Consider the following 19,595-nt stretch of genomic DNA (forward strand, 5'->3'; position numbering starts at 1 on the left):
TGAGCTGACTTATTTGCTCTCCTTTGAACACGCCTAGAGAAGGTATTAGTACAGGTGCAGTGTTAGAGACTGCATGTTGAGACTGGGCATGAACCATGGAGCCCCGACTTGGGAGTCTGAAGGCACTTCAAGGTATGCATGGATGCATTTTATCTTTGGCCATTCGAGTACGGATCAAATCTATTATTAGGTTAGGATGCAAGAAACACATTACACAGCTATGCGCCTACAAGCTCTCGGGCCGGCAGCGTATGACATCTTCCGTCAACAAGCCCTAGGAAGTAGCTCCAATGAAAGGGGCTGTACAGCCACAGCTAAATACATGCCCGTCCCTCCCGCATCAAGAATCCACAAACCAGAATGAGACCTAGCAGAAGCCAATGTCTCACCAGAAGAAAAAGAAAGAACAGAAGGAAAAATGACATACAACATTAACAAATAAGGCAACATAACCCCTCACAGCAATGCTCAGCCATAGTCCATCCTGTGCCCACCCCGACCCCACCTCCCGGCCATTAGAGTCACTCATCTGACACCCCCCCCAGGCCCTACTACTGCACCCCCATCAGTCAGTTCAAAGCAACCTCAATACCTTCAGATATATGGGGCATGTGAGTTTGATAAATTCAGCGGCTAGAATCTGAATAAAGGGTCTCCACAGCTCAGCTATTTCATCTGCCCTCTGATTGGCCGCTAAAGTTAGTTTCTCCATTCCCAAAATATACCAAAGCTTATAAAGCCAGGAGGTATAGCTCGGGACCCCGTACGTGCCACACAATCCAAGAATCACCTGATGTGCCGCATTGATGGCAAGGGCAATCTGACGACCCCTCAAAGAGTGAGGGAAAAGGTGAGAGGATTAGATAAACCCAGAATAGTGTATGCCAGGAACCTTGGGATCTCTGTGGAAAATACTGTATCAATCTCATCCAAAATGCAATTCCAGTATCTAGTCAGCTTCGGGCAGTGCCACAGCAGGTGAGTGAGTGTGCCCGTATTCCCACAACCCCTCCAGCGGAGCCCAGACCTAGTGGAGTCCCTCTCACGAGTCCTCGCAGGGGTATAGTACCAAGAAGTAGCAATTTTATAAGCCGTTTCAACCCCCGGATTATGGTGAGCTGTGTGGTGCACCCTGAAGTAGATTCCCTCCCACTCCTCCTCCGTCAGTTCTCTTTCCATCTCCCTCTCCCAGCGCTTCTGCCCCCTCGTCTTGGCAAAGGGTATGGCCCTGAGAAGATGAGCATACATTTCTGATACCAACCGCTTATCATCTTTCTCCCCCACGAGCCACTTCTCAAATGGTGTAAGCATTCTAGCAACTAGGGGCTTAACTGTTGGCTGCAGCACCCAGTGCCGGACCTGATAATAAGACAATCTATCTGCTTCCGTTAGGCCATAAGTCTCTCAGAGCTGGTCAAAGGGAATAATACCATCTTTATCAAACAGGCACCCCACCCTTCTGCATCTCTTCGCATGTAGACGCTGAAAGCCCTCGGAACTCAAGTCGGGAACAAACTCTGGGTTTGCACATATGGTGTCATGGGGGAAGGGAAGGTTGTCAAGCCGCATCTGAGTGCCACCGCATCCCACACCCCAAGAGTCGCACCCGTGACAGGAGAGGAGTAGAGACCTGTCGCTCTGTTGACGCCGTAACCAAGGCTCCCTTCAGACATGGGACCCAGCCACCGCCTGATCCATAAAACACCAATGCTTTTCCATCAACGGGCAGCTCCACTCCACCAGAAAACGTAGCTGTGCCGCCTGATATTTTAACAGACAGGGCACCGCCAACCCCCCTCCAACTTGGGGGGATATAGAGTGAGACGAGATATCAGAGCGGGCCTCCGGTCCCAGATAAACTTCAAGATCACCGCCTGAAGCGTAGCTAGCATATTAGGTGGTGGAGTGAGAGGAAGCATCTGAAACAGAGTATACGCTGCAAAATAGTCATTTTAATTGCAGCAATCCTACCGAACCACGATCGTTTAAGCTTCCTCCATGTCTCTAAGTCTCTGAGTATCTCCCTAGAAAGGGCCGTATAATTCAGTCGGGCTGTCTTTGCAGCGGTCTACGCTAGAACAATGCCCAGATACTGGATGTGCGAGGACGCCCATATAAAGGGAAATCTAGAGCGCAGCTCTGCCTCGTAATGCGATGGGACCAACAGATTCAAGATCTGCGACTTCTGCACGTTCACTCTGAACCCAGAGGCCGCGCCAAAGGCATCCAAAGCGTCCACGAGTGCTGGAAGCGAAACCATGGGCTCTGCTAGCGTGAGAATCACATCATCCACGTACAGACTAATAAGGTGGTGGTCACCCCCAAACTTAATGCCCATAATATGAGGGACAACTCAAAGTCTTTGTGCCAAGGGTTTCATATAGAGAGCAAACAGAAGGTGGGAAAAGGGGCACCCCTGCCTCGCTCCTCTTCCTATGGGGTACGGTAATGAGACCGTTCCCTTAACGCGTACTACCGCACTAGGCCTGTGATAAGCACACCTGATCCAAGTCAGGAGTGGCAGCCCCATACCAAAAGACTCCAGCACTCGGAAGAGGCACGGCCAGTGCACTCTGTCGAATGCCTTCTCTGCGTCGATAGTAAGAAGGAGTGCCTTCCTACGAGACCTGTGTGTCTTATCTATCAGATATAAATCCGCTTCGTATTGTCTGCACACTGTCGATGGGGTATGAAACCCGCCTGATCCAGGTCAACGAGCCCGGGAATGTACGGGTTTAGGCGCTGCGATAATACGCCCGTAAACAGCTTGGCATCGATGTTAAGAAGCGAAATAGGCCTGTAAGATCCACAGTCCTCTCCGGGTTCTTCCCAGACTTAGGGATGACCGTGATAATAGCGTCAAGCATACTAGGAACAAGAGTTTTAGTCTTTGTAAAAGAGTTGCACAGCCGGGTAAGTACCGGGGCAAGCTCCGAACAGAAAGTTTTATAGAAAAGCAGAGTGAAACCGTCTGGACCAGGCGACTTCCCAGCCTTTAAGTGCGAGACCGCCGATATCACCTCTTCCAACCGAATAGGCTCATCGAGGAGAGCCGCATCCTGTTCCCTAAGCGGCTTGATTGCACAGTCAGAAAGGTAGGAGGAGAGGTCGCAGTCAATAGCCAGGTCCTCCACATAGAGTTCCTGTTAGACATCAGCAAAGGCCTCAGCGATCTGCACATCCGTGAGCGCCTCCCCCTGCGAGGAGGAAAGCGCCATCTGCACCGCTGTAGCCTGTCTCTGGGCACTCAACTTCTGAGCCAGAAGCCTCCCACATCTCTCGCCCCCAACATAGTACTTGTGCTTAAGGTGCGCCAAAGCAAACTCCGCCCTATCCCAGTCCAATCTCTTCAATTCCAAGCGTGTCTTCTCCAGTTCCCTCCAGACCCTGGGAACTCACGTATGCTTATGGGAACGCTCCAGTGCCGCTGCTCTCCGCTCCAGGGCCTCTCGCTTATCCCTCTGGGCCCTATTTTCTCTAGCTGAGAGGGAGATCACCTCCCTGCGCAGGACCACTTTAAGCACCTCCCACAAAGTTCCTATGCTAATCAATCCATTATCATTCTGTTCAAGATAGTGCCTGATCGATTGGCGTAAAGAGTCCGCCACCTTCCGAGACTGCAGCATCATGTCCCGAAAGCACCATCCAGGGCCCCGCGCGGGACCGGTATCCACGCGGGCCATCAGTTATAGGGGCATGATCCGCCAGGGCCCTTGGCTCAATCGACGTCTGCTGAACCCGTGCGCGGATCTCCGTGGTGGCCAGGAAGTAATCTTTGTGTGCATTGGTTTTAGACGCTGCCGAGTAAAACGAGACCCGGGTGGGCTGCCAGCCAGACATCCTCCAAATCACAATCAGCTAGCCACTGTAGCCCTGCCGAGGTTAGAGCCCCAGTCTGCCCATACCTATGCCCTGATCTATCTAAATCGTTGCCCAGAACAATGCTGAAGTCCCCACCCATGATTAGGGCCCTATCCGAGGTCGTAAACGTCAGGGAGAGCACATGCTTAATTAAACTTTCTTGTTGGGTGCGTATATATTGGCGAGTGTGAAATGAAGAGTCTATGCGGATTTTCAGACCCAAATATCTACCCTTGACCTCATGAATCTTAGCCACAACCTCCCCATGGAAGGACCTCGAAAACAAGATCGCCACACCACCCTGCTTCGTGGAAGCGGAGGACCAGTACTGCTGGGGAAACCACCTAGAGCGCATGCAATGGGTATCCGCAGCCAGCAAATGTGTTTCCTGCAACAAACAGACCTCACTCCCAGAACGCTCCAAGAAGGACGGGACCGCCCGCCTCTTCGAAGGGTTATTAAAGCCTCGAACATTGAGGCTAATACACTTAAAACTCAGACCCATGGAGAGGGATGAAGAGCCACAACAGCCGGGCCCCACTATAATGCCAAGCACGGGGGCAGCCCCGTTTAAGGCAGACAGGGGATCCCATAGTAATCTCCAGCAAAGAGCATGTGTCCTGTAGAGGGGGTACAATATAACAAGACAAAAAGGCACAACAGGTGCAGATCAACCAACAATCGAGTCCTCTGTGAAACGTCCACATCGAGGAAGCGCTCCAAACCGAAATCGGGGACACACTGCTGGGCTCACTCCCGACTCCCAGAAGCCCCGCCACCCAGGCAATGCCCCAGTCCGGTCCACTTCACCTCTGCCGGGCGGCCCACAAGCACCTTCCCCCATCGGCAGCAATTGTCAGGGGCTATGGGCCAGCACCGGCGGCGACACTTCAAAACTGTCTGTCTCTCCCGTGCTCGTTCTCTAGACGACGGCCGTGACGGCCTCCACTTCTTCTCCTTGCGCCGCCATCCCGGTCGGCACCCAGCCTCCCCCCCCCCCCCCCCCCCGGGGGATCCAGTCCGCTGCTCCGAATTCTCCAGCCCCAGCACCAGACGGGCCTCCTGGAGCGTCTTCACCTGTCTCAGCTGATTGCCCCATCGGATGACCCCAGGTATAGGACGTGGAAGCTGCCCGGAGGTGATCCGTGATAGGTTTAAACTCTCTGCGCCTCTGCAATGTCAACACGGAGCGGTCCCGATAAAGCTGCAAGTTGTGCCCCCGAAACTGGATCTGTGGCAAATTCTGCGCCTTCTGGAGTATAGCTTCTTTAACCAGAAAATTATGGACACATGCTAAAATATCAACCCGCTCTATGGTCCCGGCTATCCGTCCCCTCACCGCGGGCCGAGCTGGTCCGCCAAGCTCCTAACGCCGATCACAGTGTCACCTGCACTCCTCTGAGGCTGCCTTAAACTACTGCAAGCCGCGGCTGGAGGAGCACTCACCACGTCCCACCTTTCGGTGCTGCTGCCAATCACTCCCGGGCACCCCGAGTCTTCTCAGGGCCAGGAGGCCCTAGCAATACAGCGCTGCCATCCACTGCCTCCTCGCTGCGCCTCCCAGCGTGCCGAACAGTCCCACCGACCACCTTTGTGACGCTGTCTTAACGTGCCTTACGGGCCACCAGCTCGTCACATCGGGAGGCGGCAAAGCAGCCCCTCGCCGCGCCACCAGCCCCCCAAGGCCTCACTAGGCAGCGCCATAAATAATCGCCAGGGTCTCTGGGCCGAGGGCCTAGGCCGCACACCGGCCGCGTGCACCTTCTCTCCGCCCCTCGGCCCAATATCACTGCAGGCCCCCACTCACCGCCACCGGCAGGAGCCCCAGTCCATGGTCACCACCGTCGTTGGGCCGGGACCCAGCCGTCCAGCCCCAAACTGTCCTCAGGCCGGAGGCCCGGCCGTCAGCTCCAGCCGTACGCGGCCCAGCTGCCGCCACCGCCCGAACAGGCACGGCCCGGGGGCTCGCTCCTCAGACTCTCGGGGTGCCCCGTCCAGCCCCCAGACACTGTCCTTGTCCTCTGCCGCTCAAGGCCGCCCCACTGGAGAGGGCCGGGCCCGCCACTATGCTGTTTCTGGGCCCGGGTGGCGGAGCTCCGAAAGACGCGTCCGTCTACACACCATCTTGGCCACGCCCCTGGCCATATGAGTATAATAATGTCTCAGTAAAAATAATTCAACCATGACATTAGAAGGCTAGTTACAACCAATTTAGGTAAAACCAGGTGTGTAGGTATGCACAGTGAAATATGATTGGAGCATAAATGACCTTTGCCCTAAAATGCATTAACTTTGCCTGTTCATAATATATAAAATACCTATAATACACTCAATTTATACACAAATTGTGTGCAATAAATACTCATATCATCCACTGAGTTTACCGATTTCAGAAGAGGGGATAATACAAAGCACCTGTAAATGGGAGATTCTCTTACAGGATTGTTGTTGTAGAGCATAACTCAGTAAGCGTGGAGTGAGAAAATGCTGTCTACTTATTGGGGTGTAGCAGGGGATCTTTTGGGTGTGGAAGAAACACACCATACTTATCTATAACAAGCCAATGGTGCACCAAATTAGTGAGAACATTGGGAACTCTGGACAGGTATGGATCCAGTGTATTACTAATGTTGTTATATTTGTATAGCCTTAAGTACATCCCCCTGAAAAAGTGACAAAGCTCTCAGTGACCTGGTAGCATCATACGTAATAGGTTTTGGTTGGTTTGGAAGGTTTTTGTTTGTAGCATGACCAGAGAGACTTATTGTATATTATGTGAATGCATTTGAACGTACAATGGAGCTGACTGATGAAGGGGGATACCCTGAAACGGGTCCCAGGATGCTTGTTTCCTGTCCAGGGAGGACCTGGCCTAGCAGTTCGGGCTGGACTGTTCCCATGGGGAACAGGGTCAAAATTGATTTGCATATGGCTGGGTCCAAACTGGGGTGACGTGGCGAGCAAAATAACGATGGATTAAACCCAGATCTGTGACTGGGGGTGAGTGTTTGAAAAGTTTCAACACATCGTCCATCATTTTATTTTGTTTTGTGGTGGTTAAAAGCTCACAATACTTATGACAGGTTGAAGCGCTTGCACACTCGACCTAAAAAGGACAGCCAGACCTCTGGATCCACACACGAGGGGCTTCCCTTTCATGTTTTGAAGAGAAGGGGCAAGGCAGCTGTGGCAGTTGAGGGCATGGTTTCAGATTCTTAAAGAGGTCTTTCCACAGACCACTCAATTTGTCACGTGGGATTTTCCTAAAATACTCTGCATGGGGGCTGGGGCAGGGTGGAGGGATAATGTATCACGCTAGGATTGGGCACTGCTGTCTTCCTTCTAGAATTAACATTCCACTTTTACTTAAAAACCACTGCACAAGTGAGAGACTTGATAACAGTCTGGAACTGAGTGGAAACGAAACCGGAGAATGGCCAGCTGTTTTGGGGGAGGGAAAGGAGGTGGGTACTGGGGGGTTTCTTCTAGTTCTTGTGTGGCCTGGCCTGCAGGAGTGTGAGCTCCAGCAGGAGGCCAACAAGGCTACCACAGGACTTGAAGGGTGCAGGCAGGGTACTCTGTCTTGATGGTGCTGCTGAGAAGACCCCGGAGAGGTGTCAAGGGCCCAGACAGGTCCTCTGTTAGAACTCGGTGTAATACACATCAAGCTCCTGTAAGAAAACATTATTTGGAGGCTAGGAATTTGTGGACAAATAACCATTATCGCAAGAACTGGCAACAAGTAGCAAAACAAGACTTTCCCCAAGCACACTGACTCAGTGGGGGCCAGGAAAACTAACAAACAGCCTTATTCACTAGGGAACAAAACCTGGCTAGATATGAGAAGCTTCCTTTCCTGCATCTCCGAGATACCCTTTGGTAGATCTAAGGCACCAGGGTGTGCGGAAGCATGACTGAGGATTGGGAGAGGGATTGAGGGGGTTGAGGGTGGCCGGCAGAGAACCCATACCCTGAAATGTCCATTGTCTCAGGGGTATCGAGGTACCAAATCAAGAATTACTGCGACCGATGCGGTGAGCAAAAGAGCACCTCGGCACTCCCCAACTGATCAAGTCCCCGGCAACTAAAAGCACTGGCGAGAATGTCTGATAATTTCCCCTACACCCATGTTTGGGGAGGCATAGGAGACATCAAGCCCTACTGGGCAGGAACAACAAATAAATCCTTCTACCATCTACACTGCTCACCTGCGCAAGGGTGAACATAAGGATCTGGCACCCAAGTGGCATGCAGGAATAGGGCCGCAGGTGCCTTGGGGCTTTCCCCGTGGCCCTCACTGAAAATAGTGTGGGTGCCCGGACTACAAAAAAAAGACAAAAACAAAGGTGAAGAAACTCATAAAATATTCATAACTCTGAGCATGGAGCACCCCAGAAGCCTCTAGGGGGCTCTAGCATTTTGCATATTTGTGTTCTGTGGTGCACTAGAAAGGGCAATGAATGTCAAAGTGTTCTGGGTTAGTCAGGCGCACATGAGCTCCTCAGAAGCCCCTATATTATCTTTCCCAGATGCTGCGCTACATCTCTCAGGGAAACGCATTAATGGTTCTGGAGTGCGGAAACCACCTGCCAGCACATATATATTTGTAAATGAATGTGTAATATTGCATAGCGTGTGTAAAACTACATTTTCTTTTATAAAAGAGTAAGCACTGAATGGAGAATGATTTACTGGATATTATGTGTTCTGTGCCTGCGAACTGGGGTACTACCCAACACCACCTTCCAAGTAGGCCTTAGACTGCTCTTCCTCGATATCCTGCGAAACTCAAGTGCTACAAAAGGGTACTTGGTCTCCAGTAGACAGAAGGCTGCTGACTTACTACTAATACAGGACCCACATCATTCACAACTAAAATCCCACTCTTGTTTTTATTTTTTTACAAATTGATAGGCACAATGCTAACATCATACAGAATCGTTTGGATCTTTGTAAGGGTATAGTTGACATGATTAGCCTTTGTGGAGATGTTTGTCATATGTGATGAGCAGGGGATTTCTCATTTGTTGCTGCGACTGAGTAGCTCCTCTTATACGTGGATTGGAACGAAGAGCAGTCGAAGAAAGCTGCGCATGTGGTTGTGCCTATCGTCCTTGTATGGGAAATTAGTTTCAAAGACTGAGGGGTCTATGATTCTAGAATGGAAGGCAGGGCTTTGCTCTTCTGCAGCTAACAATCTTGAAACGTATTTAGGAGTCAGGTCTTTGTGCATGATGATTATCTAAAGTTTACCTGTGCCTTCACCATAATCTAATTTAGGGCCATCACGGCAGCAGAGGTTTTATCAGTCAGTTTCAAGTGTAGCATGAGTTGGCCTGTATGAGACTGGACCACCTACAGTTCACATTCAACTCGACACATGTACAAATCCTGTCTGTGCTGACAGTCAGTACTTCAAATAGCGCCACCTTGCCTTCACAGTGCTAAGGAAATTGCCATAAGTAAGCACCTGGACACAAACGACATTAGTGTTCTTAAAGAAGCGCATTTTATTGAATGGAGGAACATAAACCACTTACTACTCAAACTTCATGATTTGATAAAAACGTAATCCATATCACTACGCCAAGGCTGCCAGGTTCTTATGAGACGTTGAGTGTAAGTTATTAGGCTGTTTAGCTGTCTTTTTTTCCTGGGCCATTGTGGAAATAAGCAATTGTAAAAGACAGCAAGCCACTTTCGGCCAATGATTTATGGAAAAAAGATTTAAAAACTGGAGACCAGTGCATCATGCACTGTAATGGGAAAGGCAAAGTCTCCCGCACAGGCCCTCGGTATATTTCTAGTCAATACCGGCTGTAAAAGCTCAAGTCCACAGCTTAACGGCATGTGTTCTGTAGCACTGTTTTGTACAACCAGAATAGGGAGGTGGTCGCGCAGGCATGCGCACTGAGTCCCACTTAACAGAAACGGCAGAGCAGAAAACATGGAGCAGAAGGGAATGTGGAGGATCTGTGCTGCTATCATGCTAATAAGATGTCAAAGTGCTTATCAACAGGCGCGAGAGGTTATTTAGCCCTCCAAGCTGGTCTCACAACAGGAGCAAATATCCACACTGGCTGATCCTGACACACATTCAGGAAGCTCCTGGGTTGTGCAGGCCTAAAACTACGGTTTCCTGGACACTCGGTGTTTGGACCCAGAAGTACTTTGCTGCTCAAAAGCTGCAATGTTTTCTAAGTGAAATTACAAGAAACAGCATGAAATAGCGCTCAGACCAACAGCAAGAAATCACGGGTAATGCAATATCTAACCTACCAAAATAGGCAAACCAATATGCGGTCCTGCAAATTTAGTTTTTAAAAAACGTAAAGGAATAATGTGTTGATGGCCAAATCAAATAAATGAACGATTAGGCTGCAGAATCTTTTTTTCATCACCTTTCCCCATCTTTGTGTAGTAATCGCTAAACTGCTACATTTAATTTCGATAAGTAGGTGGCTAGTGCCACCTACAGGTCACCACTAAAGAAATGTTACTTCTCTTATTCATGAGAATGGTGGAGGGACAAAGCTATCTGCGTCGTTACCTGCAGCATTGTGCTACTAAAGCAGAGGTCTTCAAACTGGGGGGCGGGCCCCCCTTGGGGTGCCTTAAGTGATCCCGGGGGGGCGCCAAACTCTGGCCAAAATAAATATTATACAGATAACATGCCTTTGTTTTAAGCAGAAGCATGTTATTGCAGTTTTAAAAAGGTAACAGTACTTAACTGCAATGTTTAAATAGGTTTAGACCTATTTAAACATTGCCATCTTTCTAAAATAATTGTGAAAAATTCTGAAGGGGGGCCCAATGATTTTTATTTTTCAACTGGGGGGGGGCGCGGAATTAAAAAGTTTGAAGACCACTGTACTAAAGTATGGTGTGGTGACCAGGCTTCCCGGATTTGCCGGGACAGTACCGCTTTTTCACCAGCTGTTCCAGCAGATTTCGGGAAATTTAGCTCATGTCCCGGTTGTTAAAGAGGGTCGCCTAAAAATGGCGGGAAGTGATTTTTTTGTTTTCCAAAGCAGCTGATCTTAGCAGATGTTATCAGAAAGCAATTTAATTAACAGGCCTTACACCGGCTTTAAAAATTGAATTTTATTTATGTCCTTAGCGCCTCTTCTGTAACCCTATGGTGACGAGCGCTGTCATTCTGTGCGCTGGGTTGAAATAAAATGGTGGTCCTTCTTCTATGTTTGCGAAATGTCCCGGTTTTGGGGTTTAACATTCTGATCACCCTATACCAAAGGAGATCACATTCGGCTACTGAAGCAATTTACAAATATAACATTAAGACAGCAGACTATGCATAATTTACTCAGCTGGGTCTGGCAATCAGACAGTCCAATCACAAGAATCATTTCCACGTAGGCATAAGTAAGGAATCCAAAAGTCCTAAAGGTGGGACAGTGGAGGCAAATTTTATTCATACGACCTGGACGTCGGACCCCTTTGCAGAACAATACGGAAAGTCCACAGAGTGTGTACACAGCACATGTTCATGTATAGAAGTGCCATTACGAAAATCTCCATATTGCTGGGTATGACGCCTTTGAGGACCACTTATAAAGAGGAAAAAGACTGCACAGATTCACCTACACCTAAGAACCGAACAGATTTGCAGGGACTCATACAGGAACGGACACACCCTGAAGATTGATGAGCTCCATTATTCAATTGTGTACAAAGACAAACGAAATATACACTAAGTAAAGACAATGCCAATGTGCTTTTGTGAACTGCCTTGCTCAATGTCATGTTATGGCAAAAAAAAAAAGTTATAGAGGGCAACAAACATCAAAAGGTCTTTTGGGGCCAATGCTGGGGTGACCAGGCGTCCCGGATTTGCTGAGACAGTCCTGCTTTTGCACCAGCTGCCCCAGCAGATTTTGGGAAATTTAGCTCATGTCCCTTTTTTTGTTTTTTTTAGAGTGTCGCTTGAAAATGGGGGGGGGGGGAGGTGATTTTTTTTTTTAGTTTTCTAAAGCAGAAATAGCTAGCAGGTGTTATCATAAAGCAATTTATTTAACAGGCATTAAAATGGCCTTAAAAATTGCATTTTGTGTTCTTAGTGCCTCTTCAGTAATTCTATGCTGATGAGCGCTGTCATTCTGTGCCTGCTTGGCTGAAGTAAAATTGTAGTCCTTCTATTTTTTGTGAAATGTCCCGTTTTTTCACTTTAAAATTCTGGTCACCCTAGCCAATGCTAATCAACAAAACCGGGCAGAGAAGAGGAAAAAAATCAATTGAAAATGAAAGCTTTTGGAGAAGACAGGGATGTCCCCTTTCCCTATTCTGTTTGTGGTGGCCATGGATCCCCTGGCGGTGTGGGTTAGAATGAAACCTCAGGTGCGGTGATTCGAATGGGACCCCTGACTCTCTGATAGAATTTCACTTTAAGCAGACGATGACATTGGACCTCAATATGAATGCCTCTAAAGGAATGCGGCTAAATCGAAGGTCTTCTCAATCAACCAGTATGGCGGACCTGCTGAGTGGGAGCCGGGTCTGACCCCTGCGACCTGCAGGTTTAGGTACCTGGGAATATTGGTGTCCCCAGGCCCGATCATATCCTGGGATGTGAACCTGTTCCGGCCTTGGCCAAGGTAAAGGAAGAGGTTAGAACCTGGTCCTTCCTTCCTGTGTCACTGACGGGCAGATTGGGAGTTTTTAAAATGGTGTCCACCCCCCTTAAGATTCCTGTATCAATTACAGAATCACTTAAAACCCATTACTCAGGCTTGGTTCAAACATATTAACTCCGTCTTGGGCTACTTCTTCAGGAGAGGGGGCGGCCTGTGTCACCCTCACAACATGTTTCCAATCTACGTATTGTGGGGGCACTGCAGCAGCTGAAGCTTTTCCTACTACACTGCATCACATCTTTTTGGTTAACGACCAGCGGCATGGTTCCCCAAGAGATCCTGCTGAACAATACACCCATAATTGCTGATCTATATGATGGGGGCCGCGTAGCATCTCTTTCACCTGCTACCAGGGTGGTTCTGGGACTCTGGAAGAGTGCTCTACGGGTTATGGGGTGGAGCAGACAGTACTCTGGCAAGGCCGCCTGCTGCGCATGGGTCTGGGATAAGGTTTGGGTGATGTGAGTGGGAACCAGACTACAGGAAACTAACCTCTGGTAGACATGTCCACTATCAGTGGGTTTTAGTGGGGGCGAGGGTGGATTGGTCTGTTTGTGTTCTTTCTATTCACATACCTGGGATCAAGTGTTCATTATTCAACATGTCACTCACGGTGAACCAAGGTCATATATGTGTACTAATCCTAAAAAAAATTGCAACTTTATTTTTCCCCTTGAAGAGCTGATTTTTTTAAGCTCAAGCAGAAATGTATTCCAAATGCATGTAGCAAGACGAAAGGGCTTTGCCTCAGCAAGTATTTCTTTAAACACTGAAACAAAAGCACTGCAGTGGAAGAACAAAGTGTGTTGGTACGGATAACAGAAAGCCAATAAAGTTAAGAGGCTGGCTGAAGGGAAACGTGAAGAGAGGGTAAAAAGACTGGCAGCCTGATTCTGGATTGACTGAAGTTTATGAACATGCAAGATGGAAATACCAAGATCGAGTGAGCGCAATAGTTCCACTGTGATCCAATAACTTCTACCACAGCCGTGTTCTTGCTTTCCAATGACAGTAAAGAAATAGCATGTCTCAATTTGAACATCCAGAAGGTAAAAGAGAGCAAGCATTTGCAATACAATGGGTCTCGCATTTGCTCGAGTTAGAGCTATTAGCGTTGTAAATTCCTAACTGGACTTTTCTTGACACAAACTGAAAATGAAAAGTCAAACAGTTTCACATAAGCGAGCCGACGGCAGTCATGAGTGTGAAGGAGACGCAGAAGGAAACAGAAGTTTGCTCGCAGTCAAATGTATCCGCACTAATGCAATTTTCTATGTAACAGAGTCGTGCAAAGCGCTCGACTACTCCCGAGCGAGATCACACTGCGTAAGAAATAAAAAGAAAAGGTAGTCCCAGAAGCCATGCGGAAAACACACAGCCTCGTATGTTTTCAGTAGTTGACCAGTGCGCTTGAGGAGAGTAAAACACCGGAAAAGGCATGAAGTATGCATTCCTTTCACTAACGAAATCAAGCAAATTTTAAAAGGCAAGCCCACGAACCAATGAAAGTGAAGGGCATGACAGGGGCGTGGTTAAAAGCCCACACAGAGATTACAACAGGGGCCAGAGCGCTTGCGCGCTCGACTCTTAAATCTGCAGCAACCTGGTTTTCCACATGGGCAGTTTCCCATTTAACTTTATTCCAAGGCTTGTGACAATGTTGTTTTCCCAGAAGAATGTTATTCCAAGAATGTTAGGTCAAAGCTTTGAGGCTAGTGTAAAGTGCTTTACCTACTGAATAAATCTATTTTTGTATGTACATTTTAAGCCAGTTTTTATCCATCCTGCTCTTGATATTACATAGAAAGTCTTTATGAATGGATAATTTAGCACATGCTCCTTTCAGATGGAAAAATCAGCTGAGTATCATAAGCATACATGGAGTCTGCATCCAAAAGAACTGGTGAGCTGCAGGAGAGGCAGCATAGATGTTAAACAGGTAAGGTAACAGAAGGTAACCTTGAGAAACTCTGCTGTGGAAACAAGATAAGATCAAAAGTATATAACAGGATTTTTTGTGAACAACTTCCAAGAAAGAACAACCAATTCAATATCTTTAATGCTGCAACTTCCTAATCTTGAGAACAAAATCGAGTCATCCACTGTGTCAAAAGCCGCAGATAGATCTGGTAAAATAAAAATGAGGTATTGTTGCTGTCTGTAGCAGTCCAAAGATCGAAGACAGACACCAGCGTGGACTATGCTCCTATCTAGGCAAAAGCAGACCTTGACATCTCTCAATATGTTGTTGGATTTTATAAAAGGTGACAAATACCGGGCAACACTGGTAGGAGGGTAATTTCTGGTAATAAGGAAACTTTGGGTTGATATAGGACTTTTCCGAGAAATGCCTCACATAACTTGCTTTAGGTGGATGCCTTAAATGGACGGCTTGGCAAATTAATCATTAATATGAGGAAATTCAAGATGAATTATTTTAAGAGGTAAGGGATCACGGATGGGAACCAGAGGCACATTTGGTGATCAAGGATAAATCCTCAGAATACACATTACAGAGCTGAATTTAACAAACTAGCAACCATGTTTCATTCTTAACCTCAGTTTTCTGCCGCATGGCAGTGGTTTGGAGAGAGAGAGATGAATGGTATTCATTTTGCTAAAAAAAATAAAGAATCGAATGATCATAAACTCCTTTAGACTAGAATGACTGAACAGAGTCCCAAGTTAAATTGTTTGTGTTTTGCTTGCTGGACTGTGAAAGCATATGCTGTGAATGCTTGACTGTTTTTTGGCAGCATGACGGTGAGCACTTCGATGCACAGAAACCTTTTGAACCTTGGCGTTACAGCCAAGTCTGAACTAAAAAAACACAGAATCCACACAAAAAACACAGAATCCACACAAAAAACACAGAATCCACACAAAAACACACTTCCAAACATTTCAAATCAAGAAATAATGTATAAGGACGGAAAAAGACTGAACCAGCCAGCAATGAATTTAAACAAACTATTTGCTCACAGGTAAAGGACCCTAAAGGGTTTTGAATCTGTCTATTCCTCGTATCCTCGTATGTACATATGTCTAAAAACCTGTATTTTTTGCATTCCGATTTTAGTGGAATGGATATAATCGTCTATTTTTTCTACGGTCTCAGCATGCTGGAAAGTTAAAGCATTATTGCGCAGGGTCATAAATGAGAAGTAGCCCTGAAGGGCTAGCTCATAACTGGAGGTAAGGCTGAGTTCTCTGCCACTGCAACTAGCCCTACGGCCTATTTTCATTTAACTGCGCTAACTCAGGCCAGATTTTCTATCGTCAGTAAATGTACAAAGTAAAATCTAGGTACAAAGTGTTAAGTAACATGTAACTCGAATTAAAAAACGGGGGCCATGTGTGAACGAAGGAAGTCACAAGTCGGGCCTCCGTCAACAACTCTGCCAGCCACCTACAGAAACAGACCGGAATGCTCCACGATTCTTTGTATGCGGTTCTCCTCCTGGCTAAGGCTTTGAACCAAGAAGAGGCCACAAATATAACCAAATGATCGAATTTTAGGAACACATTGATTTGTAAAGCGTCTGCTACGGAAACGTTAGTATTTCCGAGCTCTACAATTAATAGGTGGACAGGATTGTTTTTAAACACTGCTGCAAGTTCCTCATTTGGTCAACTTCTGAGAGATTAAAGGCAGACTTCCCTCGCAGAGATCGGAACACTGGACTTGCAGATCCCACCAGATTTCAGCAGTAACCCGACTAAAACGGTACAGCTGGGATTGTAATAACGTTTCAATAAATTGGTTTGTGAAACGCTCTTGAGCATGTCGGATTCTATTGATGAACAGATTACAGGTAAAGTTGTCTGTCTGTCAAGGGGGACTTGCACGATAAAACATAACATTTAGCAGAAAATATGTTTCTGGAAATAATTCACCAACGCTAGACGCAAACAAATAAAACAAATAAAGAATGGTGGATTGTTAGTTGATAAAATAATGTGTAGACCTTTTCTCTGTCTGAATTACTTTTGATTATAAATCCTGTTTTCAGTGTACTTTAGAAAAATAATAAAGCTGGACAGTTTTGTAAACGACGATACCAAGCACTGCCTTACTTAATCTTAATCCCCAACTGCGGTGTGGCCTCTGGTGAGCTAACACCTGACCGTGCTTCAACTGGAGATGGAAAGTCAGCAGGCATCCAGGCCCGATCTTTCTCTGGAAAGAGTCTGTGGAAGTCTCACCTCTCACTCAGCATAGCGTCTCTAGACATCAGGTTCGCATTTTACTGTTTCGTTTTCAACTGTATTCCAGATCATGCAGTGACGCTGTGGCTGGGATTCTAAAAAGGCCCTGGCACAGAAGGCGCATCACACATGCAAGATATAAACACAGGTCTATGTTTATACACGCACAAGTACAGAAACGCCCATCAGTGCACATCACAGGCAACAACAGCAGTGCCACTCCGGAGGCAATGTGGTTTCAATCATTTTATTAGCCCGATTAGGAAAGCAATTCGCCCGCTCATGTCATATACAGAAACATCAATAAGACGCAAAAATAAAATACATTCTGGCATATTCATACGCGAGTGCTGTACACACGTGTTTACTACATGCATAGAGAAAGACTAGAACACACCGACGAAGGTTATTTAAAAAAAAAAAAAAAAAAACATTTGCAATGCAATCGGTCTTGCATTTGTTCCAGTTAGAGCTATTGGCGTGGTAAATTCCTAACGGGACTTTTCTTGCCACATTAAACATTAGTTGACAAAAGCGCTGGAATGAGCACGGAATGAGCACGAAAGAAGCACTAAAGGATAAAGAAGTTCGCTCACAGTCAAACATATCGGCAATCGTGCAATTATCCATGTAACAGGGTCAGTCTGCAAGGTGGTAACAAAACCTCCCCAAGGAGGGACAAACGTAAAGCATTTACCAATTATAAAAAATGATTTTTAAAGGACAAGCCCAGGAACGAGTGAAAGTGATGGGCGTGAGGTGGGTGTGGTTGAACACCCAAAATACTAACAGGTCAAAGCGCTTGCATACTCCACCTAAAAATGAAACTACGCCTACCACTATGAAGGAAACCTGTTAAAAATTTAACTATTATATCATCACTTGCTTCCTACGGACTGTTAAAATTCCCCATTGTTTCTCTGCACAACCAATAATTTAGCTTCGAACTATACAGTGGCTTGTCTCACGGTGAGTGTGAGACAAACAAGTTTATAGCCTGAAGCCAAATTATTAACACTAACCAGTAACAGGGGTGGCCTCAAGCTACAGCTAAACCGGTGCATGGGTAAAGCAGGAACTGTATTATGCAAATACTTAAATTAATAGAGATTGGAAAGGAAAACGTATTCTTGTGTGTTGTTTAAAGAAGACAATACAAGTTTGATCTGCAAATACCAAGAGCATGAAAGATTTAGACTTTACAAGGCTGAGAATAGCCCAAACTGCACCCGCTGTCGGTTACTGCAGCGCGGTCAGGTTTTGTCTGCTGGTACAAGATGTGACCGAAAACTGGCTGACGATTCTGCCCCTTCTTTCTCACTTCGTTTTCTTTAAAAATGAAAATAGTGTTTTACACGAGCAACGCATGAAACTAAGTTAAGGCACCTGCAAAACTACATTTAGTTAGTTGACATCAATGAACACGAGAGCACGTTCTGCTTGCCACCACCACAAAGAGCAATACAACACTGCTTACATAATTAACAGTAAAGTGTTATATGGCAAACATGGTTTATTCAAGTACACTAATCAGAAATGAAGTATGTAAAATTTCAAACGTTGATGCATGTATTAATTAAATGCTTGTTATTACTTTGGCCCAGAAATAGAAAAAAAATTGCTGTTCGCACACCCCTATAGGTATACATAAAATGTTATCAATACATTATGCCTTCGGAAGTGCCTGCTGGCTTCCACAACGGCAGAGCGCTGGTTCAAACTGCAGCTCAATGGAGCTGCCAGCCTATGAAGAATAGCCTAGGCCTGTAATTCGCACATTATATAAAGGGGGTGGTCTTGTGAGGGAGAAGAAAAAGAAAAAGAAAAAAAAAAAAGTTAATTGTCATCTTTTGACAGCGGCATCCATGAGCAAAAAACAAAAGAAAACATGAGAAGAAACTGAGAAAAAACGACTAGACAAAATAAAATATAGTTCACTTAAAAAACATAAAACTTTGCAATTTTGTGCCTGCTGGGCAGGTTTTTGCTAGTCACATGCTTTTTGTTTGCGGGGCACTCGAAGTTAAAAACAACAAATAGTACATTGATCAGTCGGGAGCAGCAGACAGGCACTAATTAAGTTACATCAATTAGTGCTTGATCCCGGCTCCACACAGAGAAACGGAAGTGATGCCAGGTGTGCCTTGACGAATTACGAGGATGTAAAGAAGAGTGCCATGCAAACTAACAAATGGTGAGCGACAGGTGGGCTCCAAGCCGTGTACTGAATACAGCAGAGTCTCGCAAGTGAGATGCATGCGCTAGTGCATGCACTTGAAGGCTCGACCCTAAAAAGTGCTACGACATGGCTTTCTTTTGTTATGGTGGACATGGGCCAACAAGAAAACTGGAGTGAGGGACAACATGGGAAACGAATGCTGAGGAAAGAAGGAAATACAATGGGAGGGAAGAAACAGGGCAAAGCCAACTACAAAGGATCAACAAAAAGTGCAAGTAGTGTAAGGACACAAGAGCTTGGGCCATTCTCAAAGGATGACCCACAGACAAGAAAAGGAAATGGCGACTGCAGCGCTGGCCAGCAAGATGCAAACAACTTAGAGTGACAATGAAGTCAACCAATGGTAAGTTAGGGACGGCCTCCAAGCTCATTGACGCAAACCAAGAGTCTCGGAGAGACCGTGCAGGTGCTGCCTAGCCGAGACCTAAAAAGGAAAAGGACGAGTGTATCAGAACTTTGTTCCATGGACTATGAAAGAGGTGCCTCTACATCCAGATTTGCTGGATGCTGTAATTTTGCAGGGCAAGCTATGAGACTAGTCCGACATGGCACCGGTATAAGGAAGCGGTGAATTTTACCCGTCTGAAACACTGAGCTATATTGGAAGAAAGCTAGAGGAGCAAGGCATGGACAAT

The 19,595-nt window shown here is 46.6% G+C and overlaps 1 protein-coding gene across 1 annotated transcript in view; it reads right to left on the reverse strand.

The window, feature by feature from the left end:
- Positions 1-19,595, reverse strand: part of PHF12 (PHD finger protein 12) — a 370,276-nt gene that overhangs the window by 259,641 nt on the left and 91,040 nt on the right. The window lies entirely within an intron of this gene.

This window comes from Pleurodeles waltl, chromosome 3_1, assembly GCF_031143425.1.
Source record: "Pleurodeles waltl isolate 20211129_DDA chromosome 3_1, aPleWal1.hap1.20221129, whole genome shotgun sequence".
Lineage (NCBI taxonomy): Eukaryota > Metazoa > Chordata > Amphibia > Caudata > Salamandridae > Pleurodeles > Pleurodeles waltl.